This window comes from Alligator sinensis, unplaced genomic scaffold (genome assembly GCF_000455745.1).
Source record: "Alligator sinensis unplaced genomic scaffold, ASM45574v1 scaffold29_1, whole genome shotgun sequence".
Lineage (NCBI taxonomy): Eukaryota > Metazoa > Chordata > Crocodylia > Alligatoridae > Alligator > Alligator sinensis.
In genome coordinates, this window is record NW_005841933.1 from 1,019,299 (window position 1) to 1,036,177 (window position 16,879).

The 16,879-nt window shown below is 42.2% G+C and overlaps 1 protein-coding gene across 3 annotated transcripts in view; it reads left to right on the forward strand.

Moving 5' to 3' along the window:
* The window catches only part of TBC1D5 (TBC1 domain family member 5), a 519,218-nt gene that overhangs the window by 10,193 nt on the left and 492,146 nt on the right, over positions 1 to 16,879 (forward strand). The window contains exon 1 of one of the 3 annotated variants that reach the window (XM_025198935.1): positions 322 to 507. The exons of the other annotated variants lie outside the window; for them this stretch is intronic. The gene's annotated coding sequence lies outside the window, so the exon portion shown is untranslated. Of the gene's footprint in view, positions 1 to 321; positions 508 to 16,879 lie in introns of those variants that run through there. 3 annotated transcript variants of the gene reach the window in all.

A 16,879-nucleotide genomic window follows, 5' to 3' on the forward strand; every position in this document is an offset into this window, starting at 1 on the left:
CCGCGGCTGTCACGGGGCGAGGAAGTGGCCGTGAGGCCTGCAGAGCCCGCACTGCTGGAGCCTGCTGCTCCCCCGGCCTGGCCCTGCCCGCCCGCCTGCCTGCTGCCTCCCCAGCCGGGCGGGGGGAAGGAAGGGGCTGGCTTGCCGCCCCCTTGGATGTTGTTCTTCACCCCGCTGCATGGGGGAGCCCTTTAAAAAAAGAGCTGCAACCGTTCCCCTGTGCGAGGCCTTAGAAGAAGAGCGACTTGTGTTCTCCTCCCGAGCCCACCCATTTCTTGCCCCCGCCTCGCTTCTTCCCACCTCTTGCTTTCACTTCCCCTGAATTTTCCAGTCTGGTGCCTTCAAAGCAGCCCAGCTTTCAGCCGTGGGCACACGCCCAGCCCATTGCAGGGCACCCTGCTTCACCTGGAGTGGAGGCGGGGGCTGCGAGGGGCCCACTTCTAGCTGCTGGAAGTCCCAGAGACCCTGGGAGCACTTGTAAGAAGTTCACAACCTGGCAGTTGTGGAGTAAGCCTGGGAAAAAGCAGATCTTCCTTTTCTTCTCCCCTTCCCACCCCCCCAGCTCCCATGCTGACATAACTTTTTTCACTGGGATGAAATGTGCTCCTGTTTGGAAATGTTTAGAAGCAAAGTTTAGTTGCCCCAAAATCACATGGTTTGGGGGGGAATTGGAAATCGGGGCAGGACACCTTGAGAACTCCCAGTTTTGCCTCTTGCTGGCTTTTTGAGGCATGCGAGGCCACTTCTTCTGTGCCACTGTTTCCCTCCTAAACTGGGTAATAGTGCTTATGTTTCTTGGTGAGCAGCTCCCAGAGTGGATGAAAAGCGCTACGTTAGAGAAGCATTGTTTTTATATCAGTGACCACTTTTTTTGGTACGATGCACTAATTGGTAGCTTGTCCTTACTTGGTGTCCTATTTATCATACACTAGTTTAATTGTTAACTTGTATTATTGTTGTCAATTGATTTTAAAAAAAAATGCCTCTTTAAAATATGTCCCAAATAAATCTGGGTTACATTGTTGACATCAACAATCATTTAAAAACTTAGGACAATAAACCAGAGTTAGGTAAATTAATTTAACCATTTCATGGGGCTTGTACGTTTCATTTGGAGGCCTCTGATAATGCAGAAGTTGCAGCCTCCAAGTTAGGAAACCATATGCCTTAATGGCCCATGAAGAAAGTATATGCATCTAGCTTTATTTTTTTTCAAATCAATTTTTTTTTTCCAAAATCCAACAATTTTCTGCCTTTCTATCATTGTTGGGAGCTTTATTGTCAAACCTAGTTCCACTGACCTGCTTGGTAATGGTAATAATATCCAGTGGTGATGTCTACTCAAAATGCTATTGCCCTAAAATACAGAGGCTGAAGGAATGACCTGAAATGTGTATAGAGTAGTAGTGATTGGTGAATTAGCAGTAGAGAGCTCTATTAGTTATTTATTTTGCAATAGCAAGCCAAATACTAGGTAAACAGCAAAAGGCTGCGTCTATACTGAAGAATTTGTAATCTCAGGAGTCTGTCTATTTGTATAACTTCATACTCTAAATTGATAGCTTTAATTACTGATGAGCTAATGATGTTCTCTTACCCTTTTATGATTAGTGAACCTATGTTATGAACTGTAGAGTGCAAGTAAAACTAAGTGTAAAAGCTAAGTAATTATCACTTTAGACACAAGCATGTAGCAGTGGGAGTTGTATTATTTATGAAATTACAGGTAAGGTGAAGTCAGCAGTTTTAATGAAAACAAAGTATTTCAGAAGAGGATGAACAGGAGAAGAATGTTTATTTATTTTTACTTGCACTCTGTCCTCAGCATTGGAGGCTTGAATGTATGGTTCTGCTTCTGTTGGTCAGTTTCATGAAGTTAAGTGAAACCTACAAGAATCTCATCAGCTCTTATCAACTTCACCTTGGAAAAAGTCTAGTGACACTCCTCTCAGTTTTTACTGTAGCATCAGACAAACTTTTCCACTTGCCACTGACAAGTGGCTGAAAGCTTTTTTTCAAGTGCTGCATGCTTACATAATAACATCACAGCACATGCAGTAGCAGCATTTATCTTTGCATGGGAAGTAAATCATTCCTGACTTGTGAACATGAGAGGAAAAAAAATCTACATTTTACAGTACAAGTTGTATTCAAAACATTATTTTGTTCTTATCTTTGCATTTGCATGGCATTCAGTACTCTGGGAGGTATGTGTTACGCGTACAAATGCGAGAGAGAATACTTTTCGCTGTTATCTGTCACAAGTATGTTTGGAGGTGGTGTCCACAGTTTCTTTAGGAGGTGGTTGCTCTTATGCCATCGTTGTGGTTGGGGAAGGATAATGACACGAAATCTTGCTGAGGTCATACAGAATATACTCTTTTCTTTAAGCATTTGGTCCTGCACTGTTGGGTATTATTATGACAGCCATGGCTGAAAATCGTGGAGAAAAGGTGGTGTCTGAGATGATCAGTACCTAGTCTATTTGAGGTTTAGTTGATGAGTTCCTTAAAGTGAACTGAGTACTGAATCTGGAGGTAATTGTGTGATACTCTCTGTAGCCCATTTGTCATAGAATCTGTATTGCTCTCTGATACCCAGGCTATGCACTGGATTCTGTTTTCCTTCAGCCCCACCAGGATACACTACTGTAGTTCACCCCGGAGTCCTTGCAAGCCTAGATCACTGTAGTTAGATTGTTCTCTAAAAGGAGAAGGTGCTACCTGAGAAGTTGGAAGGAACTGATGAATGTTAAATTGTTCAGGAGTCATGATGGCTCCAGTAGTATGCTTATACTTTTTTTTTAAGTACTTGAATGCAACAGCCATTTATTAAGAGTACAGTTATAGTGCAGTTCCCTTTAGTTTGTACTAGTGCTATTTCATACTACTGTTTTTCCTACATTTTTGCTAAGAACGCCTTGCAGTAATAAATGAAGTGCCTCACCAAAGTCAGTGTGTATTGCTCATATTCTTGTTACTTTATTGGCTAAACTTGTAATTTCAAAGAATTACAATCAATTTGTGGGTTTGGTTTTTTTTGTTTTTATGTTTTTGGACAAGAGCATGTTGACTGGCTATACTTAGTCCTATCCTTTATAAATTGGACTCAAAATTAGTTTGTCCATTATTTTGCTTGAGATTAATATAAGGATAATGGGTGCATAGTTACTTGATTGCCTTTTTAAATATGAACACACACTTCTAGTCACCTGGAATTTTTCAGTATTTAAAGACTCATTACAAATTAGTAGTAGGTCAGGAACATCCTTAGCCAAGTTTTGTAGGACTCTGGGGTGCAAGATATCAGTGCCTTCATTTTTATATATGTATATATCCCATATGTGTAGGGATGCATATATTTATTCCTAGTAAAAGTTTTTTAACATCAGCCTTAATCGACTGGAAACTAACTTTATTCTAATATGACAGGTGTACATAATCTCTGTTCTCTTCAAATAAGGAATAGAAACATTTATTGAACTTTTTGTCATCACTTTTTACACTAAGGCCATCTCTGTCTAGTAATGGTGCTGTCCAGTTGCTAAGATTTCTTGTCTAATGCACTAAACCAAACAAAACAAAAACTCAAACCGTTTGTTTTACTGTTCTTGCCAACCACCGACTTCCCCTGCTGTTATTTGTTTCCTTTATTGGCTTCTGACTTCATAATTCTAATTTATGTAGATGGTCATCTATTTCTACTTTTTGCAATTATTATATATTGATGTCTAATTGCTGCCTTTATTTTATCTTGGAATCTGAATAGACTTTTACTTGGTTTTCTTTTCACTGTTTGTAGTACCTAATCTTCCCTGTATAAAAGATCCCTTATTTAAAAATAAAAACTCAACAAAAAGCAAAAACGCCACTCCCCATTTTCCTTGATGCATTTCTGTCTGAATGTTTCCTCCCAATCATAATTTTCCTTGGCTTTGAAATGAGCTCTTTTGAAGCATCAAGTTGTGTGCACACATGTACATGTACACTGGCAGACTGCTAGGTTTGCCTGTATTGAGTGAAATTAGGTTGTAAGTGATTTAATTTGCTTTTAGCCATTTTAATAAGGTAAAAAAGACTTGCCTTAGGCTTTTGTGTTTTTTGAAAAACACCCAACACATCTCCAATTTTTAAAAATGCCAGTTATATTTTATCACGTTGCATGTCACATTCAGAATGTTTGCCAAATTGAAGTTCTCTCATAAATCTTACTTCTTTTTTTTTTCCCCCCACCCATACATTAAAGACAGGGTATTTAGAAATAATTCATCTTGTTCTCAGGTTTGATTTGAGGGTCTGTAATAGGCCTCATGACAACCTCTTTTTGAACTTCGTTAATTAGTGTCTTGATCCATATGCCTTCAGAATCCTGGTGTGCTTATGAGTTTATCAATAAACTCTAAAACATATAACAAAAGCCTGAACACACATAATGAATGCCTGAACTGTTTATCAAGAAGCACGTTGGATTAATTGGACTATCATTATTATGCAATTTATGTATCTTTAAACTATATTTTGAGCAACCTTCCTTTTTACTGGTAAGATCTCTTTTCAGATGGTTATAGACATTTAAACCTCAGCAGTATGCCTGTGCAGTTTAATTTATTTCTTCTCATGTGCTTTTCACCCTGCATTTGTCAACACTAAACTTAATCTGTCAATGCTGCCTGTTCACCTGTGTTTTTAGATCCTCTTGAAGTTTTTGAATCTTCTGTCACATTACTTTTTTTGCCAGTTTTGTTAATTAGACCATATTGAACCTTGATAAGCTGCCCTGGGTTACACTTTTGTCATGCTGAAAAATGACAAAAGTCCATATATTTCTTTTCCTCTGATTCTTAGCCGTATTCTTATTTTAAGATGGTAAGGCTTCCCCCCCCCCAACTCATTTTTCTTAATAGCTTTTAGTATGAAGGGGTATTGTCAAAAGCCTTTTTGGAGTCTTTCTCCCTCTCTCCTCCCCCCCCCGGGCGTTTTTTTTTTTAAATATAATTTCATACATTAGAGCAGTGGTTTTTTACCTTTTTTGATTTGCGGACTCCGAAAAAATTTTTGGATGAAGGTGCGACCCCTTTGGAAACTTTGAATGGAGGTGTGGATCCTTCTGAATTGTAAGTGTGGATATTCACGTACTTTTGTTGGCTCATAGTCATCTTTTGTGGACTCCTTAGACATAGGCTGCAGACCCCAGGGGTCCACCAACCGCATGGTTGAAAAACACTGCATTAGATAATAAAGATTTTCCTTTCTAGAAGCTGTGCTAGTTTCTCTGTATTCTGCTTGCCAAGTATGCATGGTTCACATGAACAGTTTATTATAAGATCACATCTTTATAAACTTCTGTCTGATGGTAAGTCCTCCTATTAAGTAGACTTCATTAGGAAGTGAGTTATAAAAATGGCAGGTGTTTCATTTTCTTATTTCATAATAGTTCCTATAGCAATATATATAGTTTGATATAACTACAGACTGAGTATAAATTGAAAAAAATCCAAGTAAGAAAGTGCTGTCTTTATACTATTAGTTTTTGGTATTGCTTGTTCTTGATTATCATATTAATCAGAGGGTTATCCAGTTTTTCATGTAATTAATACTTATTAATTTTAAGAGATGCCGGCACACACAGAAATTGATTCATTTCAAAATGTCACAGAGGGGGAGCCAGATCACACTTGTGGGGCAGGACATATAACAGCTATTATTAGAACTGGTTGTTAAAAAGATAGCTTTTATTGAACAAGCAATGCAAGGGAGCTCAATGATTTTAAAATGTGCCAATGAAAGAGAGAAAAATGGAACAGTAGAGTTCTGGCTGCATGCCACAGTAGTCGGTTGCAGTAGTGGCGGGACGGGGTGGGGGAGAGATAAGGAGGGATGCATTGTGGGACACCTGGAGGACTGACCAGACCTGTCATAATACTCTTGATGTCTACATGTAACACTGAGCTGGCTCTCAGTGAATCATTTTAAAGTAGTACTTGATTTTTCTAAGTACTTTTAAGGTACCATTTCAGGGAGGAGTCCAGTACCTCTGTGTTAGTGTTAATCCTTTTCAGTAAGAGGAGAATTCACATATTTAAGGCTCAACATCATGGTGAAGCTCTAATTATAACTTAGGTCTGATAATTTCCTGTGAGGGTTTGGACACAGGAAAGTAGAACATCTCAAAAGGGTAGCAGCTGGTAAGTTCTGATTGTGTGTGAATGAGCTGAGCATGGATCCATATGTAGCAAAAATACCCTAATTCTGCCTCATCCAGCAATACAGTTGAGGTGGTTTTGTTACATTCACGTTGTTCTCTGCTTGTTCATACATACCACTTAGAAGTACCTGCTGCTGTCCTTTTAAAACATTCCCCTCTTGAAAGGGTTTCAATTATGTCTGTGTCCACTCCTAAGAGGGTCCACCAGCACAATCTAAAATAGTCATTTCACTGATGTAAGTGCTTATTTTATTTAGTATAGTAGCCCATTTAAAATAATAATAATCCACAGAAATAAAAGGTAGAAGCAGGTTTAGGATGATAGAGTTTAGTACTAGTATATGGTGAAAGAATGCCAAAAGAAACCCCAAACAAACTTTGAGGATTATAACTACTACTAGAGTAAGATAAGTCATAGATAGTGTGGCAGAAAATAATTTTGACTTGGTGTCTAGAATGAGAAGAATGGTCTTAATTTGGCAATGTAGGCTTCATTACTGCTTTGTCCTTTCACTAAAAGTTTTTGTGATGGTAGAATGGTGGCTGGGAATTGAATTGAAAGGTTGTATAGATTCCATTTATTGATGACTAAGGCTGCATACACATGTTGAAATGATCTGGGAGAATTCTTCCAGGTTTGTTCTCCTGGTAGAAAACCTTACCCCAAAATACTTGACATTTGAATATTGAGCCCCTGAAGGGGAGAGAGCTTGCAGTGATGCTGCTGCCCATCTTGGGGACCCCTTTGTGCACATCTCAGAATGCTCTGTAGGCTCCTTTAGTTTGCCTGGGGACAAAATGGCAGCAGTGGACAGGGCAGCCCTGACTGGCTGACCCAGACTACACAGTCTGTGTTTCCCTGCAGTAGTGTGGGCTCGTAAAGCAGGCATGGGCAGCTCTCTGCTCAGCTGGACTAGTAGAGTCCAGTAAGTGCCACTGGCTGCAATTACACAAGATGCTCACTGTGCAGTAGCCTGATACTCCTGTGTAGTAGTGTTGTATGGCAAAAACTGTGATGCAACACTACTGCGAAGTAGTGTTACGTATAAACAAGCACTGAATGAATGTGCAGTAACAACTGCTCAGTCAGCATCTCATGTAGATGCGGCCAATATCTCCTTGCAGGGAGTGGGAGAGGGGAGAGAAACTAGAGGTAAGCACCTTGAGATGCTGGAGGACTATGCTGTGCCTTCTCTCAAAAGAAAATGTGTATAGATGTTTATTCTCCCAGAAGTGATTTTTTTAACTCGGGTTGTTCCCAGGTTTTCTTTTCTCCTGGAGTGGCCATTTTTGCTCTGAACAGCTGTATACTCATGGCTTCTCCTGGGACAGCAGTGATTCCTCCAGGAGAAACTGAATTTCGGTACATATCTTAAATAATACAAGATGCTTTGCTTGACTTGCATTTGTTCTTGAGTGAGTGACTGGTATAGTACTTCCTTTTTTAGGTCTCAGTTATTGTTAAATTGTCATTCTCACCCATGTCTGTGGTTCTAATATACAAGTACAGAAAAGCCCAGATTCTTCCCAGGATTAGTTTCTTTAGCCCTCTCATAAGATAAGGTTTCTTGACTACTGCATGTATGTAGAACTGCAGGAAACAGCTGTGTGGAAGCTTTGAGGTGCTCCAGTGTTCTTCTGCATTTTTTTATTTTGAAGGGGACTCTGGCTGGAAAAGCAACACCCTTAAAATCAGATGAGTGGCTTATCCTTCATTTGGTGACCCTGTGTGAATTAAACAGATTGCAGACTACCTTGATGCAAATAATCTGGGTGTTACTCAATACACAGTTGGGAGGAAAGGTTAATAAACCCAAATGCTATGCCTATTCTGTCTTTTCTTTTGGGCTTTTTATATTGATTCTGTAGACTTACAGCAGGTGCCTTGGTGATGCCTGAAGTTCATTGTACCCCTTAATTTTCATGCATACTGCATTAAACTGTCTAGACAAGCAGGACAAAAATTTGACCTTACTTGGTTTTAATTGTAAAATTACATTTGCACATAATACATTTTCCATGAGGGCAGTAAAGTTAAAGCAGAGAGAGAAAAAAGTAATAACTTAATTCCTTTAAATGTTATCTATTTGAAGTGTTCAGAGAGCTGGGCTCTTACCAGTCTGCATAAAAGAATAGTGGACATGGCAGGCACAGTAGAGAGAAATGTTACCTACAGCAAGTTTGTGACTTCGTATAATCAGAAAAAAGTTTGTCATTTTGTATCTCAAAACCAATGAAAATTTGTGAAGTGTATCACTGTATGCATTAAGAACCAAAAAACAACCTGTGGGAAAGAACTAATAAGATTACAAAGTTAAATGCTGAGAAGTTGAAAAACCTCTGTGTTGTTGTCCCTTGGGTGCCTGCACTTGTGTGAACAGTTTCATGTAGAAGAATTTTTGGCAAAAAATGCATATTTAGACATTGAAATATTTTGTAAATGTGTCAGTTTGCTGATTTTTATTTGTTTGTTTGGCAATTAAAAACACATTCCAAAAATTCAAAAGGCTGATTTTGATATCGTCTAAACAAAATGCTTTCATTTGTCAGTTTTTTAAATGTCTTTGCTTAAATTTCAGTTTTTTATGAAAAAATATAAAAACTCAAATAATTTCATTTGACACAAAAACAATTTCTTGGATTTAAAAAAAAATTGTAAGTTCTTTTCATTCTCAACTATTTTTTTTCTAAAGTTTCTAGCAAACAAAAATATGAGTTCTGCCCAGTTTGATTATGAAGATCTTTCATAATGTAATCACATTTTTTTCCTAAGGAATCTAGTCTCAGTCAGTACATAGAGCAAATGGAGCTTACTTAATACGTAGCTATTAAATATTTTCCCTTGTTTTAATGTACCTTATTTGACATTATTTGTGGGCTTTTATATAGTGTGTATTATAGGTAACAAATAGTTCAAAAACGCTGCTTTGTGTGGCAAGTGGATATTATTTCCATTTTGTAGACGAGGACCTGAGGCACACAGTTCAAGTGGATTTATCTAGTAATTTTGGAATCTGAGTTTGAGACCTCCAGCCCTTGATTTTTTTTCAAAAACTTAACTACCCTGCCCAGAATGCTCAGCACTTTTACAGATGAGACCTCAGGGTCTCATCTCAAGAACTGAAGTCAGTGAACATGTATGGAAGATTTGGATTAAGTGATATGTATCGTATAGAAATTCTGGTGGAGACAAAAATAGAATGGAATTTTGTAGGGCAACATTCAACTGCATGCATATATATATGTATATATGTACAGACTTTGTTTCTCCTGGGAGAGTTGCTTTTCTCCCAGGAGAAACCATGAGTGTATGGCATTCATGATTTTTCTCCTAGAGCAAAAATGCCTGCTCTGGAAGAAAATAATTTAGGAACAACCCGCATGAAATGGCTCCTGGGAGAACATCTCTCAGGAGACTGAACATCTGTATAAGTACCCATCCGAGAAAAACCACAGAGTAGTTTATTGGAATCCCAGTGAGCTTTTACTACCCTTCTTCCCCCATGGGTCCAAGGAGACAGTGTATCAATCTTAGGCCAAGCAGTCCTCTGAGTACTTCAGGGTGGAAGAGCCCAGTGCCAAACTACTTCAGGGTTCATAGAATCATAGAAATAGATTGGGGATATTCTATGCCAAACTTTTTCAGCCACAGTCAACTCCACCCTATTGTGGACCCAAACAGCCCAGAATATACGCAGGCCAGAGTGGAACTAGCCTCTCCTCCCTCCACCCCCCCCCAGCCCTCCTACTCACTCCCTGGACCTGGCTGACCTTTTCCTAGACTGCAGCACCTGGTGCTGAGGATCACAGCTCCTTGCCTACCTGTAGCAAGGCTAAAACATGGAGTGGGAAGCTCAAAGCTGGAGGACTGAGCAGAAGTGGGCAGTCCCCCTGCCACTTCCCCCTCAACCCCTGTCAGACCCAACAGACCCCATGCCCCCTGCCTGGATTGCAATACTTGGTGCTCTGGGGCCCCCTGCCAGGCCACTGTCAGCACCTCAGGGTCTTTGCTATTCAGCTCAAATGTCAGTACAGGGGTCACTGGGTAAGTTTCTCTACTGAGAGAATGAACCCTTCAAGAGTTCTCCCAGATCACATGAGTGTGTACACAGCCTGAGATCATCCTCTCTCTTTTATAGTCTCCTTCCTTCTTCACTACACACCTTCCAACTTGTGCAACAGGCAGTGCAGGGTCCGAAGACATCAACCTCCTTTATTGTACAACAGTAATTTCATGCACAAAGCCATTATTCTTGCACAATGGATGGGGCAGGGACCCTGTGGAAAAATAGCACTTGACTTTGTAACTGAGGATTATGTTTCAAAGTATCTGTACAAGGGGGCAAATGAAGATTGCATAGGCATGTCTTAACTTTTGAGTGCTTAACTCTGCATTTTAGTGCAGTTTCTCTGTAATTTGTTAGGCTTTAAAAAGACAAACTGGAAACATCTTCCATCACATGGCATCATATTGAACCCCACATAGCTCATCAGTTGGTTTGGACCTTTTGGTACCAATGCATCGACCATAATCACTTGAACCGGGCCACTTGGACTGACAGTAGTAGTAAGTAGTTATCCTCAGTGTAGACCAATATTAACAGGAATAAGACTGGTTGCTTGATTTCATCTTTGCTGGTCAGTGAGTTTGCTCGTTTACTTGTATTCTACATGTTTCTCAGGCAATGGATTTCAGATTATGATTTTGTTAAAGGTACAAAAGCAGGTACCCACTCAGAGCTGATGCTTGTTCTATTTTGCATGGTAGACAGCTGTAAAGTGGAAGCAAATGCCTTATGTGAGGAGGACCTGATTTTTAACTTCAAATGCTTACCTTAAAAAAAAAAGGAAAAGATTTTGCTAAGTTTTGGCATGTTGGCCAAGGGAGGCGTTATATTTATCACAAAGGCAAGGATTTTTATGGTGATATCATATATTGGGAGAGGCTTAGACAAGCTTTTGGGTACCACAGTCCCCTCCCTCTGGTCTCTAGGAAAGAAACAGACACAGTAGAGCCAAATAGGAGATGGAACAAGTGTATAAAAGAAATTACCAGGTAGCCAACAAATGAGATGCAGGAGAAATCTGGTAAGTGAAAGAGCAAGACCATTCAGGGGAATTAACTGTGAAGTGTAGAGATGAGCAAATATGAGGTAGACTGTAATGGGCCATGAAGTCGTTGTCTGTTAAGTCCAGGGTTGTTAATAGCTAGTAGGCTAATGAATTTTTGTTCCCAGGCTGTTTTGGAGGTATCCTTTAAAATTTCCCTTCAACATGAGAAATATGAAGTCAGACAAGAGTGGTTTTTCTATGAAAAATATTCTCCTACCTGTATTCTAGTGTCTGTCCTTTATATTTATTTTATCACAATTCATTCTGGTGCATAGTTTTTGTTTGGTTTTACCCACACAGTTTCCATGGATGAGGTATACTACATTTGAGAGAGAGATTCATAGATGTTAGGGTCGGAAGGGACCTTAATAGATCATCGAGTCTGACCCCCTGCATAGGCAGGAAAGAGCGCTGGGTCTAGATGACCCCAGCTAGATGCCTATCTAACCTCCTCTTGAAGACCCCCAGGGTAGGGGAGAGCACCACCTCCCTTGGGAGCCCATTCCAGACCTTGGCCACTCTAACTGTGAAGAAGTTCTTCCTAATGTCTAGTCTAAATCTGCTCTCTGCTAGCTTGTGGCCATTATTTCTTGTAACCCCCGGGGGCGCCTTGGTGAATAAAGCCTCACCAATTCCCTTCTGTGCCCCCGTGATGAACTTATAGGCAGCCACAAGGTCGCCTCTCAACCTTCTGTTGCGGAGGCTAAAAAGGTCCAGTTTCTCTAGTCTCTCCTCGTAGGGCTTGGCTTGCAAGCCCTTAACCATACAAGTGGCCCTTCTCTGGACCCTCTCCAGGTTATCCACTTCTCTCTTGAAGTGTGGCGCCCAGAATTGCGCGTAATACTCCAACTGCGGTCTGACCAGTGCCCGATAGGGGGGAAGTATCACCTCCTTGGATCTATTTGTCATGCATCTGCTGATGCACGATAAAGTGCCATTAGCTTTTCTGATGGCTTTGTCACACTGCCGACTCATGTTCATCTTGGAGTTCACTAGGACTCCAAGATCCCTTTCCGCTTCCATGTCACCAAGCAGGTCATTTCCTAGGCAGTAGGTATGCTGGACATTTTTCCTCCCTAGGTGCAGCACTTTGCATTTCTCCTTGTTGAATTGCATTCTGTTGTTTTCTGCCCACTTGTCCAACCTGTCCAGGTCTGCTTGCAGCTGTTCCCTGCCCTCTGGCGTGTCCACTTCTCCCCACAGTTTTGTGTCATCCGCAAACTTGGACAGAGTACACTTCACTCCCTCGTCCAAGTCGCTGATGAAGACATTGAAGAGTATTGGTCCAAGGTCCGAGCCCTGCGGGACCCCACTGCCCGCATCCTTCCAGGTCAATACCGACCCATCCACTATGACTTTCTGGGTGCGACCCTTTAGCCAATTTGCCACCCACTGGACTGTGTAGTCGTCCAAGTCACAGCCTCTTAACTTGTTCACCAGTATGGGGTGGGATACCGTATCGAAGGCCTTCCTGAAGTCTAAGTATACAACATCCACCTCTACTCCTGCGTCCAGGCATTTTGTAACCTGGTCATAAAATGTGTGTGACCTGTGGATTTTGATGGTTTTGTTAGGGGGGAGGGGGTTATTATGAAATTCTGTCACACTAACTGCACCTCCTGCTTTATAGGTAGTATGGGCACATTGTATGCATGCAATGCCTGTTCTTTACCCATCAGAAGGTAGTATCAACTTTTTGGAAGATATAACTACTGTCAGGGAAGAGGCAAGTGGAGTAAAGGGCCTCAAAGTGAGAGTACTCTCTTTACCTAGAAATAGTCTCCTAGAAATGCGTGGATGGGGCTGCTGCAGTGATTTGTATTTATTTATTTTTATTGCTAAGACACTACTTGGATTCTTTGGAACTATTTATCATAATGTGCAATAGGGTGGTAATTGTTTACTGTCTCAGATGTTGCACATCCTCATTTTAGGTAGCACATGGGGTAATTCTCTTCCCCTTTCATACTGCATGTACCATCTCAAGACCCAGAATTACTTAGGTGACACTGCTCACTCTGAATATAAATTGAGCTATATAATCCTTACCGTGTCGTCTTGGGGAAGAAAAAGTACTTGGAAAGGGCAGCCCAGAAACTCGAACAGAGGACCAGCTGCAGGAGAAGCTTTATGATACCTACATGTGTCTGAAAATGTTCTACAGTTTATTCTGGGCACTTCGTTCCCTCTCCTCATTGGCTATTTGATCCAACTCCCTCTCACTCCTGACTGTCTGCTCTCTCTGTTCCTCCTTTTGATCTATGTTTAGTAGGGCTGTTTGGAGCTTCAGTCCCTGATTCGATTCGGCCCAATTCGGTGGCCGAATCTCCAAATCCGAATCTAATCAGGAGACCGTTTAATCTCTCCAAATTGAATTGGAACCCTTGGACATAGACACAGCTCTAAATGTTTTTTCTACGTACTTCTAGGTAGCAGGCAGCTCGTGAATGCTGTAGTACTGGGATGGATGGAGCATCCCACAGGTGCGTTGGGGGCGCTCCCCAGCGCGCTTGGCAACAGACCTGAAGCACTTCCGGGTCCGCTGAAGAGCATGTTGGGAGGGGCCCCCTCACGCCCCCCCGCCCATTCAGCAACTGGTGCCTCCTGGGTGTAGGCCAACATTAACCTGGGGTCCCCCCATGGCTGATTGCCCAGCCAGGGGGCGCAGGGGAGCCCCCCACTGTGCTCCCTAGCAGACTTGGAAGTGGATTGGAAGTACTTCCAGGTTCGCCACTAAGTATGTGGCACCCCCCCCCCCCCCCCCCCCTCGGGGGGGCCACCCCAGCATCGCAGCATTCACAAGCTGCGCCCGGTACCTTGAGGTATGTAGAAAAAAAACGTTTAAAGCTGTGTCTGTCTGAATCGTTGATTCTCTGAATTGGTGTTGAATCTTCAGCTTCTGATTAGGCCGAACCACAGATTTCATAGACATTTGGGCTGGAAGGGACCTCGGAAGATCATGGAGTCCAGCCCCCTGCCCCAGGGGCAGGAAGTCAGCTGGGGTCACAGGATTCCAGCATGATAAATGTCCAATTGACTCTTAAAGGAGTCCAGAGTAGGTACTTGCACCACCTCTGGTGGCAGTCTGTTCCAGGCATTGGGAGCTCGGACAGTAAAAAAGTTTTTCCGTATGTCCTGCCTGAAACAGCCTTGGGGGCGCTTGTGACCATTTGACTTTGTCATCCCGTGGGGCACTCTGGTGAACAGGTGTTCTCCCAGATCCTGATGTACACTCCTTATATACTTATAGGCAGCCACCAGGTCCCCCCTGAGCCTGCGCTTTTCCAGGCTGAAGAGTGTCATAGCTCTCAGCCTCTCACCATAACTCCTGTTTTTCTGCCTTCTGATCATACGTGTGGCTCTCCTCTGGACTCGCTCAAGCTTCTCCATCCTTTTTAAATTGTGGAGCCCAGAATTGGATGCAGTACTTCAGTTGCGTCCTCACCAAGGCTGAGTACAGTGGGAGGATGACATCCTGGGATTTGCTAGAAAAACATCTAGGGATACAAGCCAGAGCTTTGCCAGCTGCAACATCACATTAGTGGCTCATATTCATGTTGTGGTCAATCATGACCCCCAAGTCCCTTTTGGCCGTGGTGCTAGCAAGCGTAGCACTCCCAAGCCTATAAGCATGCTGTGGGTTTTTCTTCCCAAGGTGGAGTACCTTGCATTTTTTCAGTGTCGAAGGCCATCAGGTTTTCGTCCGCTCGTTTTCCGAGCCTGTCAAGGTCGGCTTGGATCACCATCCTGTCCTTGGATGTGGGTGCTTTACCCCAAAGTTTGGTGTCATCAGCAAACTTGGTCCGCTTCTGATACCAATGTCCACATCATTAATTTCATAGATTTCATAGACATTAGGGCTGGAAGGGACCTCTGAAGATCATCGAGTCCAGCCCCCTGCCCAAAGGGCAGGAAGTCAGCTGGGGTTATAGGATCCCAGCAAGATAAGCATCCAGTTTGCTCTTGAGGGTGTTCAATGTAGGCGCTTGAACCACCTCCGGTGGCAGGCTGTTCCAGACCTTGGGGGCTCAGACAGTAAAGAAGTTCTTCCTTATGTCCAGCCTGAAACGGTCTTGAAGTTTATGACCATTCGACCTAGTCGTCATCCCTTGGGGCACTCTGGTGAACAAATGTTACCCCAGATACTGGTGGTCACCCCTGATAAACTTATAGGTGGCCATCAGATCACACCTGAGCCTGCACTTTTCCAGGCTAAAGAGCTCCAGGGCTCTCAGCCTGTCATCGTAGGGTCTGCTTCCCTGACCTCTGATCATGCGCGTGGCTCTTCTCTGGACTCTCTCAAGCTTCTCCACATCCTTTTTGAATTGTGGAGCCCAAAACTGGACACAGTACTCCAGCCGCGGCCTCACTAAGGCCGAGTACAGGGGGAGAATGACGTCCCGGGATTTGCTTGAGAAGCATCTATGGATGCAAGCCAGCGTTTTGGTCACTTTACTAGCCGCCGCATCGCATTGCAGGCTCATGTTCATCTTGTGGTCAACGATGACCCCCAAGTTACTACCTTATAAGCTAGATGTGAGAGTTGACAGTGGATAAATTATTCATTTACTTTGTTGAACAGTCAGAACAAGGCAGTGGAGATGCTAAAAGGGATTGAATGGTATTTAGTGATGGTGCAGAAAAGATAACAGAGCACTACTCAGCATGCTTATCTTGGGTTTGCATCAGTTTGGAAGGTGTTTCCTTCAGGGTACTGTATAAGGAAAATAAAGACCAAGTAATACATATTCTACAGTTTCAACATAGTTCTGGGTATTTTCAGTACAGTCAAATACAAGGAAAGTACATTTTTCTGGCAGTAGCCAATACTTGTCACATTAAGGACTGTCTTAGAACTAGGGATTACGTCTGCATCTGGCAGTATTTAATCTGTATGCAGTAAATTACTGTAGTCTGGGAAGACACAAAACAATTGAAGTTCTTAAAGGGTGGAAACTTATCACTGGTGAGTGTGCATCAGTTGACCTGTTTATGTGTCGTGTGTTGGTTTCTACTTTGTGTGCTAGAAACACTGTTGAAAAGATTCCTTTTCCTTAGGAATATGTTAAAGAGTGTTCTGTATTTTAAAACTCTTTCTACAGGGTTCGGCATAAGCAAAATAAGTATCCGGTGTTGTTTCTGACCCAAGGAAAATCTGACATTTATCCAGACCTTATGGATCTCAGGAGTCGTACAACTTCTATTGCAATGAGTTTTGCACAATTTGAAAATTTGCTGGTAAGTTGTTACATTTCTTTATTCGTCAGTGAAATGGAACTAGTTTATTACTGTATTCTATAATTGCTGATATTGATGACTGGATACAGAAACTGAATTCTAAAATGAGATGATCAGCAAATTATTAGTACAGGAAAGTGTTGAGAGTCTGCTAAAGTGATACATTTTCTTGGGTGCAAAGTAGGCCGGCTGACACGTGAAGCCGCCCCAGCTCCCATGCAGTGCGCAGTGCCCTGCTGAGCTACACTGCACCCGTGCCATGGAGCAGCTGCTGCGTGGGTGCCAAATGGTGGGTGGGGGGGAATCCCTGTTGCCCCGCACTGTG